The sequence below is a fragment of the Rhinopithecus roxellana genome, chromosome 16, assembly GCF_007565055.1.
Source record: "Rhinopithecus roxellana isolate Shanxi Qingling chromosome 16, ASM756505v1, whole genome shotgun sequence".
Lineage (NCBI taxonomy): Eukaryota > Metazoa > Chordata > Mammalia > Primates > Cercopithecidae > Rhinopithecus > Rhinopithecus roxellana.
In genome coordinates this window covers 111,549,854-111,565,678 of record NC_044564.1, presented here as the reverse complement: position 1 = coordinate 111,565,678, position 15,825 = coordinate 111,549,854, and positions in this window count along the sequence as shown.

Genomic DNA, 15,825 nt, shown 5'->3' with positions numbered 1-15,825 from the left:
GGCTAGTCTCAAATTCCTGGGCTTAAGTGGTGCTCCAACCTCAGCATCCTGTGTAGCTAGGATTACAAGTGTGTGCCACCCTGCCTGGTGAGGCATCAGTAATTTTTTAAGAGTTCTCCAGATGATTTAAATAAGCAATTGGTCATGAAAATTGCTAGATTAGTGTGCTCCAGGGCAGGGATATCAGTGGGGAGCATACGCAGTAAGTAAGAAACTGGAGGACCTGGACTGTGTCTGCGAAGTTGAAGCAGGAGTGCTGGTGTAGACCAGTATTTTTTAGAGTGTAGTCATCTGAACTTCTAACACATATAGGTTCCCGGGCTTCATCTATATAATTAGAATGTCTTGGGTGGGACCCAGTGATCTGCATTTTAAATAAGCTCCCCAGGTGATTCTTAGAACACTGATGTTTGAAACGTGGTAGATATTTTGCAGATAGAACCTACACCATTCTATCATTACCTACACGTAATAATAAAAAGATTTTTTAAACTGACTTCAAGAATTCACTGGAGTGTCCTATACCCACATGAAATACGTGAATAATTCACCAAAAGGCATGTCTTAGAAAAAGCCTCAGTGAAACTAGCAAAAGAACATATCCAGCCAACCTTCAGAAAATTAATACATCATTGCTCTCATAAGCCATGGTTTTGAACTTGTTACATAGCAATATATAACTAACATAGCTTCGAATGGTATTCAATTTGCTGCCCATGTGGGAGATGAGCATTACTTCAGAGTACAGAAGGAAACTGAGTGGAAGAAGCAATATCGTATTCGTCTGGTTTCACCCTGCTAATAAAGACATACCCAAGACTGGGTAATTTAAACAGAAAAGAGGTTTAATGGACTCACAGTTTCACATGGCTGGGGAGGCCTCACAATCATGGTGGAAGACAAGGAAGAGCAAGTCACGTCTTACATGGATGGCAGCAGGCAAAGAGAGAACTTGTGCAGGGGAACTCCTCCTTATAAAACCATCAGATCTTGTGAGACTTAATCACTATCACGAGAACAGCACAGGAAAGACTGCCCCCATGATTCAATTACCTCCCACTGGGTCCCTCACATGACATGTGGGAGTTGTGGAAGCTATAATTCAAGATGAGACTTGGGTGGGTACATAGCCAAACCATATCAAATAGGTAAGAGCAAAAAATAATTAACTTGTTGACTCTTCTTAGCCTACCAGCAGTTTATACTCATATTACAAAGTATCATTTCCCTATAATGCCAGAGAATCCACTTACTTGCTTTTCTTTGTGTTTCAGTCCTCACTTCTGAGATACTCACAAATTAGTGTAGCGTTGCAACAGTTGCACGTGGCAGCTGAGGAACATTTTGCAAAAATCACAAAATTCATATTGCCCTTGAATTTGTATATAAATATATAGACTTAGAGGTAATGTGAATGGTGATACTAATCATAATTCTCTCCATTGGAAAGTAGATATACATTGAATACTAGAATTTAGTAGTTTTATTTTCTATTAAAATATTTCATAAGATTAGTTTTTTAAAAATTACAATCTTTGACTTTATTGAATAATTTCTTCACATTTTCACTTTTTAATTTTAAAACAATTTTGGATATTTAAAGATAAAAGTAACTTTTGAAAATATGAGACCACTATAATTTTTTTATTTTCTAACATTTAATTTACATTTTTAGATAAAAATATATTCAAAGTTTGAATATTTGAAAACAACTACACATCATTATTTAAGCCTTTAGATCATCGAAATGAGTGCAAGTCAAGACCATAACAGAAATAGGTAACATAAAAGTAAAGTTCATGGCCAGGCATAGTGGCTCATGCTTATAATCCCAGCACTTTGAGAGACTGACAAGGGAGGATCCCTTGAGCCCAGGAGTTCAAGACCAGCTTGGGCAACACAAGGAGACCTTATCTCTTTAAAAAAATGTTAAAAATTAGCCAGGTGTGGTGGCACGTAGTCCCAGCTACTCAGGAGGCTGAGGCGGGAGGATTGCTTGGATTGCTTGGAGATTGAGGCTGCGGTGAGCTGTAATTGTGCCCTTGCACTATAGCCTGAGTGACAGAGTGAGACCCTATCTTGAAAATAAATAGATAAGTAAATAAAATAGAATCAGAAGAGAAACAAACTGAAAGGGAAAAATAGAAAATTTTCAAATGAGGCTATTTAAAATTTTAACAATGGCAACAATTAAAAACTAGCAGACTTTATTGAGCGTAACTCATGTAAAGTTCAGAAATAGGGCATTGTAAATTATGAATGAAGATTACTCATGAAAATGAAACAGGTATTTATTCTTATCAAATTCACAACTTGAACTTCAAGTCAGATTCAATCTTAGCAACTTCACATTATTTGGTAAATGATTCTTTAGCTACTGTATTAGTCCATTCTCATATTGCTATAAAGAACTACCTGAGACTGGGTAATTTATGAAGAAAAGAAGTTTAATTGACTCACAGTTCCGCAGGTTTAACAGGAAGCAAGACTGGGAGGCCTCAGGAAACTTACAATCCTGGTGGAAGGTGAAGGGGAAGCAAGCACCTTGTTCACATGGTGGCAGGAAAGAGAGAGAAGGAGAGTGAGAGGGGAGGTGCCACACACTTCTAAGCCATAAGATCTTGTGAAAACTCACTCACTATCATGAGAATAGCATGGGGGAAATCCACCCCCAAGATCCAATCACCTCTTACCAGGTCCCTCCCTCAACATTGGGAATTATAATTCAACAGGAGATTTAGGTGGGGACACAGAGCCAAACTATATCAGCTACTAATTATAAAAGTGAGATAAAAAAGAGAATTATTCATATCAAATACATAATTCAGGAGGAACAAATGTAACTCTCAGCTGCACCTTGCAAGATAGAGAAAATTATATCCATGAAATCAGCAAATGGTCGAAAAGTTAGAACCTCTGGACTGTCACTAGGTTTGTTGGATAATGATTCTGGAAATTGATCCTACTCCTTTAGACAGCATGAGATTCTTTGTAGCAAAACATAATGTGCTTCAAATTAATGATTATGATTTTTCCTCAGATAAGCATAACAGAAAATTTGGTATTTCATCTGTATTAGTCTGTTTTCACGCTGCTATAAAGAAATACCTGAGACTGGGTAATTTGTAAAGGAAAGAGGTTGAATTGACTCACAGTTTTGCATAGCTGAGAAGGCCTCAGGAAACTCACAATCATGGTGGAAGGTGCAGAAGAAGCAGGCACCTTCCTCACAAGGCGACAGGAGGGAGTGAGAGCAAGCAGGGGAGATGGCAGATGCTTATAAAACCATCAGATCTCATAAAAATTCACTCACTATCACGAAAACAGCATGAGGAAGTCCAACTTCATGATCCAATCACTTCCCTCCCTCCCTATACAAGTGGGGATTATAAGTCCCTCCCTTGACACATGGGGATGACAATATGAGATGAGATTTGGGTGGTGACACAGAGCCAAACCATATCATCTAACACTAGTTCTTCTAAAAAGAGGGTATTAAGCATTACTATTTATTCTGTTGTTTTGACATCTAGGGTCTTACTGACTGACTGTTGGGAGACTGGCCCTCCACAGGCTAGCCAGCCGATTCCTAGAGAGAGTAAAGGACTCATCTGTGAGCTGTCTTTCATATGCAAACCTACTGATCCCTAGCCCATATCCACATCCTGCTCTTACACTCAAGGCCACTATCCACCAACCCTGGTCACCCCAGAGCCAGGTATCAGGCAACTAGGGACGGCCCCTATACCCCTAGAGATCACTGAAATTATTCAAACTAGCCAATCCTAAACCTGCTTACCCTACCTCATCTGTTCCTTCCTGTAGAAACCACAGTACAGGCTCTTGCATATGTTTTCTCCTCACTCCTTTTGCTTCTTGACCAACCCTGGTGCTTACCTGTGAGACATGTCCTCTTGTATTAGTCTGTTGTCATACTGCTAATAAAGACATACCCGAGACTGGGTCATTTACAAAGGAAAGAAGTTTAATGGACTCACAGTTCCACATGTGTGGGGAAGCCTCACAATCATGGCAGAAGATAAAGGAAGAGCAAAGGGAAGTCTTATATGGTAGCAGGCAAAGAGGGCTTGTGCAGGGGAACTCCCATTTATAAAACCATCAGATCTCGTGAGACTTATTCACCACTATGAGAACAGCATGGGAAAGACTCACCCCCATGATTCAATTACTTCCCACTGGGCCCATCCCACAACACATGGGAATTATGGGAGCTACAATTCAAGATGAGATTTGGGCAGGGACACAGCCAAACCATATCACCTCTCTTCTTGGAACTGTGAATAACAAGCTATCTTTTCAATGGCAGTCATCTCCTGATCTGTTGGCCTTAGCATACCCGAATAATAAAACCCACATTTTAAAGCACAGAGAAAGACCCTGTAGAAACTGGCTTTTATATTTTAAGTCCAAGGAAAAGCATTTTTGTATTCCCATGATGTGTTCGAAAAACCTAGTTTTCAGGATTATCTTTGGCCAAGGTGTGTATTGATGACTACCTATACTAGATTCTGCACTAGAATTTAGTAATCTAGATTCTTCATTAAAGGAATATGAAACATCACATGTACATAAAAAGGAAACACATATGCAATTACTAAAACTGGGGAGGGAAAGGTGAGTAGGTTAGGAAACAGTAAGTTGATGATATTGAAAAATAACAAGTCAATACTGGCTAGGAATATTGGCTTAAGTTTCTTGAAAAACAACAGTATTACGCCAAGCATTTTGGTGTCCTCTTTAAGCAATCTTTGCTTAACTGACTGCACAATGTCTAAAGAAAACAATGGAAAGTACTATAAATACTTTTGAAATTTGGTGCTAGAATGGCCAAATAGATAAAAATAAGGAGGCAAATGATTATTATCTAGGATGGATAATATTGAGAATAATGATTGTAATATTAAAAATATTACTATCTTTTTTTACCTATGAATTCAAAGTAGGTAAAAAGAAATGATTGTAATATTTTCAAAAAAGAAATTTATATTTGGTTCAATTTGATCATCAGAGACAAATGTCATTTCAACTAAGTTATTATATGTATTGTTGAACTACCAGAAAAAGAAAACAAGAAAGTTGACGTGAATATTTTATTCATTTTATACCTTTTGCAAAAAGCATAGCTATTGTCTCTAGTGATGTGGGGGTTTCAGCACCTTTCCATATGCATGCTTATCGATCTTTTTTTTTTTTTTTTTTTGAAGTACTTGCTTCTTTTCTGACAATTTCTGTATTCGATGTCTATTTCTTTCTTTTTCTTTTCTTTCTTTTTTTTTTAGAGATGGGGTCTCACTGCGTTTCCCAGGCTGGTCCCAAACACCTGGGCTCAAGCAATCCTCCTGCTCTGTCTCCCAAAGTGCTGAGATTACAGGTGTAAGCCACCATGCCCAGCCTAGATGTCTATTTTTTATTGATTAGTTCTTTATATATTCTAGTACAAGTCCATTGACCGACTTTTTATATCTACTGAGTGCCTTGTATTTTTAGTCTTAGTATCTTTGATAAGAAATTCAGAATTTTAAAATTTTAATGTAGTTCATTTTAATCAATCATATCCTTTTTCGTTAGCAGTTTTTCTGTCCCATTTAAACCATCTTTTCCTTCCCTGAATAAATGAAAATATTCTATGATTTCTTCTAGAGGATGTATTGTCTTTTTAGATGTGGAACTACAATTTATTTAGAATTGAGTTTTGTGTATAATGTGAGGTAGGGGTCAAGATGTGGATATCCATTAGGCTAAATACTGTTTGTTGAAAAAGTCATCTTGGCTAGGCATGGGGACTCATGCCTGTAATCCCAGCACTTTTGGAGGCCAAGACAGTTGAATTGCTTGAGTCCAGGAGTTCAAGATGACCCTGGGCAACATAGTGAGATCCGATCTCAAAGGAAAAAGAAAAAAGAAAAGGTCATTTTTTCCTTCCTCATTGCTCTGAAGTGCCACCTTTGTCATAAACATATTACGCTGTTTTATTTCAAGGGATTTTTCTGTTTTGATATAAATTTGTACATGGCTTGAAATTGATTTAGATTCCCCCTCTCCTTAGGCCCCCATGTGAATTCAATACAGGAGCTGTTTGGGGGTTTAATTATTGTCACTAGACCATCAGAAAGCATCTTCACGTAGTATATCAATTAGCTTTCAAGGTAAAGTATAAATTCTAACTTCTGGATGGATCAGAACTTTCTTTCAACTCTTACCTCATTCCTTTTTACTTCTGCAGACTGCAGTTATGAAGATGTCAGGACCATTCTAGTTGGTTATTTGTCTTCCATGTTCACAAACTTCCTAAAGGCCCAAATTGCTTATCTTTTCATCACAGTTGTATTGATACCTTCTTTTTCCTTTGACCATTCAAAAGAATACCCACTCTCTCAGGAGGATTGAGCTAAAGCTGGGGACACAGGAGCTAAATGGAGACACATAAAAGACTTATTCCTTAGGCTAGGCATGGTGGCTCATGCTGTAATAATCTCAGCACTTTGGGAGTCCCAGATGAAAGGATTGCTTGAGGCCAGGAGTTCAAGACCAGCCTGGATTAAATGGTGACACCCCTATCTCTACAAAAAAGAAAAAAAGTTTAAAACAAAATAGCCAGACATGGTGGTGCATCCCTATAGTCCCAACAACTCTGTAGGCTAAGGTGGGAGGATCACTTGAGCCCAGGAGTACAAAGTTATAATAAACTGTGATATCATTGTTCAGTTCCCACCTATAAGTGAGAACATGCGGTGTTTGGTTTTCTGTTCTTGCGATAGTTTGCTGAGAATGATGGTTTCCAGCTGCATCCACGTCCCTACAAAGGACACAAACTCATCCTTTTTTATGGCTGCATAGTATTCCAAGGTGTATATGTGCCACATTTTATTAATCCAGTCTGTCACTGATGGACATTTGGGTTGATTCCAAGTCTTTGCTATTGTGAATAGTGCTGCAATAAACATACGTGTGCATGTGTCTTTATAGCAGCATGATTTATAATCCTTTGGGTATATACCCAGTAATGGGATGGCTGGGTCATATGGTACTTCTAGTTCTAGATCCTTGAGGAATCGCCATACTGTTTTCCATAATGGTTGAAGTAGTTTACAAAAGAAATTTGATATTCCAGGGTGAGAAAAACGGAAAATCTTTGAAACCCATGAAAGGGATAAATTAGTACAAGTTAAAAATAGCCACAGTCTCCTTGCCCCTGGTTTTAAGGTGATTCATTGAAAGCATATGACTAGAAGGTCAAAGCAACCCATAGGTGTGAACACTAAAAAGCTTTACAAATCTCTCCAGTCACATTAATGCTAAAATTATTTCAAACTTCAAATGTAAAGTAATCGATGTTTCTGTCATGTCTAGAGTTGGAAGAGATAGCTTTTTCTTTAGCCAGATGGATTAAGGTCATCGTAGTTGCCACAGCAAGCAAAACTCAGATTGGATAGCGGGTCAAATGTGAGTGTTAATTTTTAATGCCTGTCAAGTACAAAAGAGATGTTTCTGGTAGGAGGGTGGCTGTATTTAAAACAGTGCTTTAGAAGCTCAGCCTCTTTCATCTCATAGTGCCACATCTTCGACACATAAATTCCAGGATTACTGTGTTTCTTGTGTCCTGATGAAGGCTGTTATTATTAACATAGTCCTTAGTATCCCTGAAGGAGAAATAAGATTGATTGCTATAATTTCAAAGAAGGATTTAAAATCTTTTCTTACAATGCATTTGGCAGCATGTATTTATTTTATATTTATCTGGAGGTCTTTCATTAATTCTTCTGCTAGTTTTCCTTAACAAGATTGTTATGTAGTTTGTGGCTCCAACAAAATTTAGTCAAGTCCACGAGCATAGGATTATATTTTGTCAACTCATGATGACATGTGGCTTGAAGCTATGTTCTTGTCAAATGATCCAGTGAAATAATGTATTTTTTGGATTTTACTAAAATTTTACTAAAATTATTTACTAGTCTAAAATGACTAGCTGGTTGAAAGGGTTCCTTTTATTTAAATTGTTTAAAGATCCTATCTAGAAAATATTTTCTCATCTGCTTTTACTAGATCTTGAAAAACTGTAAGATTATCTTTAAAATTTATTGGACTTAGACGTCTTTAATTGGAAGGAAAACACCCAGAAGGTGAGAAGCATTCTCTGTAACAAAATGAAATAAAAAAGATTTGCTTAGAATACGGTGGCTAAATAATTTGTCTTTGCCATTGATGTCATTAAAATTAATCCTGGCAATAAGGCAATGTTTGATAGTAATAGAGAAGTCTCTGGAAATAATGCATTCAGAAATAATAATGCACAGAACAGAAACTTTATACACTCTATTGTGTATGAGTAGTGAGATATTTAAATTCAAAATGTTAATTATGTAATATAATTATGTTGCATGTTTATTAGAAGTACATTTCTAATTAAATCTAATCCTCTCATGTTTATATATCATATAGCATTAATTATTTAGGGCCACAAAATGTGAATAAATTTTGTTTGTTTAATCTTTGAAAAAAATAAAACAAAATAAAATAAACTGTGATAGTGCCAAAGCCGTCTAGCCTGGGCAATGGAGCCAGAGCCCCCCTTTTTTTCTTCTTTTTTCTTTTTTCTTTTTTTTTTTTTTTAATAAAGACTTATTCCTTAGTGATTTTCCAGTGAGGAACTGGGGAGGCCATCGAGGTCTGTCTCCACCCAGAGTTTCTGGGAAGAACCCAGCAGTTGAGGACAAATGAAAACTTCCATGAGGCTCAAAGTCCAGCAAACATCTAACTTAATTCCAATTCTCAAAGTTCTTTTTGTTCTTGGGCTTACCACATCCCCAAATCCACCAAAACACACACATAGCCAATTAGAATATCAAAAAGGGCCAAATTAAATGCCAAAACTCAAGAGGGAAAGTATACCAAAAGGAACAACTTTTACCTGACTAGTTCAGATTGGGTAATTTCTTTTTTTTTCTTTTTTTTTTTTTTTTTGAGACAGAGTCTTGCTCTGTCACCCAGGCTGGAGTGCAGTGGCGCGATCTCGGCTCACTGCAAGCTCCGCCCCCCCAGGTTCACGCCATTCTCCTGCCTCAGCCTCCCGTGTAGCTGGGACTACAGGTGCCCACCACCACGCCCAGCTACTTTTTTTTTTTTTTTTTTTTGTAGTTTTAGTAGAAATGGGGTTTCACCGTGTTAGCCAGGATGGTCTAGATCTCCTGACCTCGTGATCTGCCCCTCTTGGCCTCCCAAAGTGCTGGGATTACAGGTGTAAGCCACCGTGCCCGCCAGGTTGGGTAATTTCTATAAGTCCAGGAGTCATTAACAAAACCTCTTGGGACCCAAAAGTTATTCTCCAAAAGACAGAGATGCAGCTGAAATCTTTGGTAAAAACCAAAACAGAAACTAGTAGGACTTTTTAATTTCTCTGGAATGCAGTGCACACATGTAGATTTGTTCACAAATTAACATGCTCTTCAGATGCCTCCAGTGTAACTGAGTAACAGCAGAGGCCCACAACTGGGATAATAGCCTAGGCAGAAGCTCACAGCCTGAGTAACAAGGCAGGGCAAAATTTACAGTTCAGATAGCTATAGGTAAAGTCCAGGCTGAAAATCCGTGAAACTGGATTCACTATTCTTTTCTGAATCTATGTGACAGGTTCAAAGTTCAAGGAGCAGTGCAGAGGGTCCACATCTACCTATGGGACAACAGGGCAGAGAACTCAGAGCTGGGAATCTAGGAAGATGGAGACTGGAAGCAGAGCCCTTCCCCTCCCACTGCTACTCCAGTATAAATGCATTTCTCCAAACAGACGAGCCAGGACCATGAACAGAAAAAAAAGTTTTTCTGGGCCAGGAGCAGTGGCTCACGATCCCAGCATTTTGGGGAGGCCGACGTGGGTGGATCACAAGGTCAGGAGTTCAAGACCAGCCTGGCCAGCATGCTGAAACTCCGCCTCTACTAAAAATACAAAAATTAGCCAGGCATAGTGGTGCGTGCCTGTAATCCCAGGTACTCAGGAGGCTGAGGCAGGAGAATCACTTGAATTGGGAGGCAGAGGTTGCAGTGGCCAAGATTGTGCCACTGCACTCCAGCCTGGGTGACAGAGCAAGACTCTGCCCCCCCCCCAAAAAAAAAGAAAAGAAAAGGGAAAGGAAAAAATAGTTTTTCTGAAAGCAGGAAGCTTGACAAGCAACCGTTTAAATAGCTCAGTGGTTCTTGACCTTGGCTGCACCCTGGCCAGTTTCAAAATAGGGTCTCCCTCTGTTGCCCAGGCTGAAGTGCAGTGATGCGATCTCGGCTCACTGCAACCTCTGCCTCCCAGGCTCAAGCGATCCTCCCACCTCAGCCTCTCAAGTGTCTGGGATCTCAGATGTGCGCCACCACACCCAGCTAAAAGCTAAATTCTATAGTTTTTATAGAAGCAGGGTTTCACCATGTTGCCCAGGCTGGTCTCAAACTCCTGAGTTCAGGTGATCCTCCTGCCTCAGCCTCTCAAAGTCCCAGCATTACAGGCATGAGCCACTGTACCCAGCACCCCTAGCAAGTTTCAAAAGTACTGATTGATGCCTGGGCTCTACCTGCTCCTGTGATTTGGATTCAATTACTGTGGGATGAAGCCCCAGTGTAAGTAATTTTTTTAAGTTACCCAAGTAATTCTTAATGTGTGGTCTGGGTTGAGAGCTCCTGAATTAATTTAAGCACCTTAGGACAGCAGTCATCTGACCACAGCTTAAAGAGCGAACAGTCCCCAAGAGTGTGGGCCCAAACTGCTGGGAAAGACTTTTCAATGATTAGATTCAGGGTGAGTTAATTAAAGGAATACTTGAAGATTATGCAGCAAAAGATCAAGTTGTTTCTAGGTGTTCACTTCAAAGCTTGTACAAAACATTATCTGACAACTTGACTAAAGTTGTTTAACCTAGTAATTTTTTAAAGAAGGAGTTGTTATAATAAAACGTGGGGAGAACATCTCATGACTCCAATAAACTCAGACTTCAATACCATGGGATATGAGGTATGGGGGAGTGAAAGAAACACGAGCTTTGAGAAGAGAACAAAGTAGGTGTAAAACCTGTGCTGCCAGTTTTTAGCTGCAGGACCTGAGGTGGCTCACTGAAGCTTTTTGAGCCCGGAGTACCTCATCTATAAGATGGGGATGATAATACCTGTTTTTTAGGAAGCTTGTAAGGATGAAATGGGATGGCGTATTTAAAACACGTTTGTTGGTTAGACTCTTTGATGTTGGAGCCACCTGGGTTAATTTGGGGTTATGATGAGATGCTCAGGGAAGGTAACAGTCATGAGCCTAGCTGGAATTCCCTGGGGGACTATACTATCTTTGGGATGAGAGGCAGTCCTGGCCACCTCCGCATCAGGCATCATTCATTCTGGCATTCTGTCATAATCATGGTTCATATGCTTTCCATGTCTTTTCTTTGACTGTGGATGAAGGGCCTCTTTCCTGTTTTATTCTGAAGTCCAATTAGCTGGACCTGCTTACCCTCCTGTATAGGAGCCCTGCTTACTAGAGCTTCCACCCCAGGCCACTTCACAGGCTGCTGGCTGACCCTAGATGGCTGCTCAGGGAGAGTGGTGAAGTCACATGGCACCGAGCTTGCGTGGGGAGCCTTTGTGCTTCCCAAAAGGGGAGTCCATAGCAGGCAAGTATCTGGTCTGGCCTGTCTGGTTCTGTTCTGCATATTCCAGCCTTTAGGAGCTCACTAAATAGCAGCTGGGCCAGGCGCAGTGGCTCACATCTGTAGTCCCAGCACTTTTAGAGGCCGAGGCCAGAGGATTGCTTAGGGCCAGGAATTTGAGACCAGCATGGGAAACAGCTCAAGTGATCCACCTACCTCGGTCTCTCAAAGTGCTGGGATTATAGGCATGAGCCACCACGCCCAGGCGGCTGTTATAGTACATTGTATTTTATCATTGGTAAAACTGTTTTTAAATTTTGTAATATCTGTTCTTAGGTATTTTAGATGAATTATTAAGTTTGGTTGTTCCATAGTGTTCCTTCAATATCTTTTATATGATATCTGTTGGGGAATAGAGAAACCTCGGCTCTATTAAAAAATAAAATTAAGCCAGGCATGGTGACTCACACCTGTAATCCTAGCACTTTGGGAGGCTGAGGTGGGTGGATCACGAGGTCAGGAGTTCAAGACCAGCCTGGCCAACATGGTGAAACCCCCCCATCTCTACTAAAAATACAAAAATTAGCATGGTGCAGTGGTGGGCACCTGTAGTCCCAGCTATTCGGGAGGCTGAGGCAGAAGAATCACTTTAACCCAGGAAGTGGAAGTTGCAGTGAGCCGAGATTTCACCACGACACTCTAGCCTGGGAGACAAAGCAAGACTCCATCTCAAAAAAAAAAAAAAAAAAAAAAATGAAATTAAAATTAAAAAGAAAAAAAAAGACCAGGTGTGGTGGCTCACGCCTGTAATCCCAACACTTTGGAAAGCCAAGGCAGGTGGATCATTTGAGGCTAGGAATTCGAGACCAGCCTGGCCAACATGGTGAAATACAGTCTCCACTAGAAATACAAAAATTAGCCCAGCGTGGTGACACACACCTGTAATCTCAGCTACTTGGGAGGCTGAGACACAATAATCGCTTGAACTGGGGAGGCTGCAGTGAGCTGAGATCGCACCACTGAGCTCCAGCCTGGGTAACAGAACAAGATAGAACGAGACTCGTCCATCTCAAACGAGGACAACAAAAAGGCAGCTGAAACGTCAAAAACCCATTTTTTTGTCTGGCTATGACTCAAAGTCCCCACTAGAGGGCAGGAAACTTACATTTAAGATGGATTTTATGTTCTAAAGGTTAATAAAGTGGATAAATTATAATGATTATTGGAATCATAGTTATAGGTAACAATTGTCACACACTTTCTAAGATCCAGGCACTCCTCTAAGCACTTTATATGCATTATAGTATTTAAGTTACTTACTGTATTCTGTTTATCAAGTTCTTACCATAAATTGTAGCCATACAATTATTAGTTAACTTGTTCTTCGCTTCTGTCCCCACCACTGGACTGGAAGTTCTATGAGGATAGTGTCTGTTGTATTCGCTATTCTATACTTAGTACTGTGTCTGGAATATTATAGTGACTGAATAAGTACTTGTTGAATGAATAAAAGAATCCTAACTTCAAAAGATAGGAGCTGTTATTTTTATTTATTTGCTTATTTTTTTAGTTTTTGGGACAGGGTCTCACTCTGTCCCCCAGGCTGAAGGGCAGTGGCATGATCCTGGCTCACTGCAGCCTCAACCTCCTGAGCTCAAGTGATCCTCCCAAGCAGCTGAGATATAGGTGCACACCACCATGTCTGACTAATTTTTGTATTTTTTGCAGAGAGGGGTTTTACCATGTTGCATAGGTTGCTCTTAAACTCCTGGGCTCAAGTGATCCACCTACTTCAGTCTCTCAAAGTGCTGGGATTATAGGCATGAGCCATCACGCCCAGGCGGCTGCTATAGTACATTGTGTTTTGTTGGTAAAACTGTTTTTAAATTTTGTAATATCTGTTCTTAGGTATTTTAGATGAATTATTAAGTTTGGTTGTCCCATAGTGTTCCTTCAATATCTTTTTATATGATTATTGGGGAAAGCTCTGTTCTTTTGTAGAAAATTGATAGGCATTGTCAAACTAAAATAAATAAGGACCTCCTTATAGATTAAGAGCTAATTTATTATCTTGGTAATAGGTATTGTAATCACCTGGAGGACTTTGTGGATTTATATTCAGCAAATGCTTACCTCATGCCAGACACTGTTCTAAAGATTGCATCCTTACAAAGTTTCTATTATTAGTTCCATTTTACGGACGAGGACACTGAGGCACAGAGATAGTAAGAAGCTTGCCCAATATATCACAAGTAGTAAATTGAACAGCTGGAATTCAAACTCAGGTATTGTGGCTGCAAACTCCAAATACATAATTGCTACGCTGCCTCTAAATTTCACTTAATGATTTTATACAATTATCACATAAAACAGTAGCTTCACTGGTAATGATTCTGACAGGACACAGAAAAACAAATCTGGGAGAACTTCTGTGCATTTTTTCTAATTGACTTTCAATCCATTTGAAATAATAGGGATGGGAAAAGAATTACAAATAGGTCAGAAGTTGTTGTTTCCTGTCCAAATCTTCTATCTAGCCAGGGAGTTATTTTGCCAGAACGTGATGAAAAATTATAAACTAGAATCCCCTTTCTAAAAGACCAAACACGGCCGGGCGCGGTGGCTCAAGCCTGTAATCCCAGCGCTTTGGGAGGCCGAGACGGGCGGATCACGAGGTCAGAAGATCGAGACCATCCTGGCTAACATGGTGAAACCCCGTCTCTACTAAAAAATACAAAAAACTAGTCGGGCGAGGTGGCGGGCGCCTGTAGTCCCAGCTACTCGGGAGGCTGAGGCAGGAGAATGGCGTAAACCCGGGAGGCGGAGCTTGCAGTGAGCTGAGATCCGGCCACTGCACTCCAGCCCGGGCGACAGAGCGAGACTCCGTCTCAAAAAAAAAAAAAAAAAAAGACCAAACACACCAACTAACACACAAAAGCCAGCCTGCTGTAGGGCAGAGCTCTTGGAATATCAACAGAAAAGCCAAAACATACAATGCAAAAATCTTTCAATATCATCAAAATGCAACACAATTTCAGCCAAGTAAGTTTTGCAATAAAAATAACACACAACAATCATATGACCCAGTAATCCCATTCCTGAGTATATACCCCAAAGAATAGAAAATAGGTATTTAAACAAAAACTTAGCATGAGTATTTGTATCAGCACAATTCACAATAGCTAAAAGGTGGAAACAACTCAAATGTCTATCGCTGAATGAATAGATAAACAAAAAAAGATACATCCACACAATAGAGTATTGTTCAACCATAAGAAAGAGTGAAGTGCTGATATATGCTACAACATAGAATGAACCTTGAAAACATGATGATGAGTGAAAGAAAACAGACACCAAAAGTCACATACTGTATGATTCCATTTATTTGAAATATCCAGAGTAGTCAAATGTTTAAAGGAGGAAAGCAGAAAGCAGAGTGATTGCCAGTGACTAGGAACAGAGGGAAGGGAGAATGACTTTTTTTTTTTTTTTTTTGAGTCGCACTCTTTCACCCAGTGTGGAGTGCAGTGTCTCCATCTCAGCTCACTGCAACCTCTGCCTCCCAGGTTCAAGAGATTCTTGTGCCTCAGTAATCCCAGTAGCTGGGATTACAGGTATGCATCACCACACCCCACCAACTTTTGTATTTTCAGTAGAGACGGGGTTTCTCCATGTTACCCAGGCTGGTCTCGAACTACTGACCTCAGGTGATCCACCCGCCTCGGCCGCCCAAAATGCTGGGATTACAGGCGTGAGCCACTGTGCCCGGCTGAGAATGACTTCCTAATGGATATGAGGTTTCTCTCTGGGGTGATGAAAATGTTTTAGAAGTAGATAGAGGTGGTGATTGTACAATATTGTGAGTGTACTAAATGCTGCTGAACTGTTGATGTTAAGTGGTTAAAATGGTGAGTTTTACCCCACATAAATAAAAAACTCAAACTACAACCAATTTTAAAATAAAATTTATCTATATTTTAAGACTATAAAATATTCCATTTTTGTGTACAATGACAACCTACAAAGATTTCTACATCCTTTTGGTTAAAATGTAACCAATCACCAAGTGCTGTTATCTGTTTCTTTTGCCTTGTGTATTTGCTAAGTGGATAGCAAAGATCAAAGAACTTTCAGAAGAGATAGAAATTCAGCTAGATACAGCTAAGACAATAACTGAGTGTGCTGAGCTGTGTCC